The sequence below is a fragment of the Aplysia californica genome, unplaced genomic scaffold (assembly GCF_000002075.1).
Source record: "Aplysia californica isolate F4 #8 unplaced genomic scaffold, AplCal3.0 scaffold00279, whole genome shotgun sequence".
Classification (NCBI taxonomy): domain Eukaryota; kingdom Metazoa; phylum Mollusca; class Gastropoda; order Aplysiida; family Aplysiidae; genus Aplysia; species Aplysia californica.
In genome coordinates, this window is record NW_004797549.1 from 785,643 (window position 1) to 786,898 (window position 1,256).

Sequence of the window (1,256 nt, forward strand, 5' to 3'; positions counted from 1 at the left end):
GATGATGATGATGATGATGATGATGATGATGATGATGATGATGATGATGATGATGATGATGATGATGATGATGATGATGATTAAAACAACACGATGAACAATCTCTACCGCACAAGTGTTTACACGAAGTCATTCAACATGCCTCCTGTCATCTAAACCACTGCTGGGACTCCTTTATATGGGTAGCTTATGTAGACAGACCTTTTTTTCTTCTTCTTTTTCTTCTTCGTCCTCCTCTTGGGCCCGGCTAGGCTAGGCTAGGTGCGATATCTCTCTGACTCATGACAGACAGTTAATCCACGCGACAGACTAGTGGAGGGGATTAGAGTGGTGGCTGTGGGCGCAATGAAATAATTTCCGTATGCGCTATAGTTTTGTGAGGCACCGTGGTGAAACCAAACGCTCGACAAAATAATTATATTGAAAATACCGGCATTTCCCCGGCGATTTTGCTGTTTTTATCGTATTTTTGTTGTTGTTGTTGTTGATTGTTTTTTGGCTCAAGACCTTCTATGTCCATTTAGAAATACAATTAATTGTGAATTTTACTGAAAAGTGTTGATTAAAGGACACACAATATACATTTTCACAGACTTTCGGGCTACGCCATTTTCTCGTTAATTTTACCTTTGAAACCAGGCGACATTCACCTCATTCAGTCGCAAATATCTCGACATATTATATTCAACATAGATGGGCATTTTTTTTTTTCAACCAAAGACAGACAAATGAAAAAGCTTTAAGATGATTTCGATTACTCCCCACGCCCCAAACTTTACGAGCGCCTGATTCCTCCGCGTCGTGGCACAAAAGATATGTTTATAACTTGCGGGACGTTGGTTGTCGAGCTTGGTTGAGCAGAAGGAATGTTGGAGGATTGGTGGGTAGGTAGATGGCTAAGTAGGTGTTTGGACTTGAATACAGGGCGTGTGTATGACGTGTTGAAAAGAGATGTTAGACTCTACACTAAATTAATTATTAATCATTACATATAATGATTATTTTTATGTGTTTCATGATTGTAATTATAAGGATTATTATGATTATGATTATGATCCTTATTATAAATAGTGAATATGAATATGACTATAAAAATTATTATTACGATTTTCATAATTATGATTATGATTACGATTATGAATATGCTTGATAATGATTATATTAATTCTTCTCCTTCTCCTTCTCCTTCTCCTTCTCCTTCTCCTTCTTCTTCTTCTTCTTCTTCTTCTTCTTCTTCTTCTTCTTCTTCTTCTTCT

At 36.9% G+C, this 1,256-nt stretch overlaps 1 protein-coding gene across 1 annotated transcript in view; it reads right to left on the minus strand.

The window, feature by feature from the left end:
* Positions 1-1,256, minus strand: part of LOC101863910 — a gene marked incomplete in the record, with an annotated part of 280,465 nt that overhangs the window by 275,889 nt on the left and 3,320 nt on the right.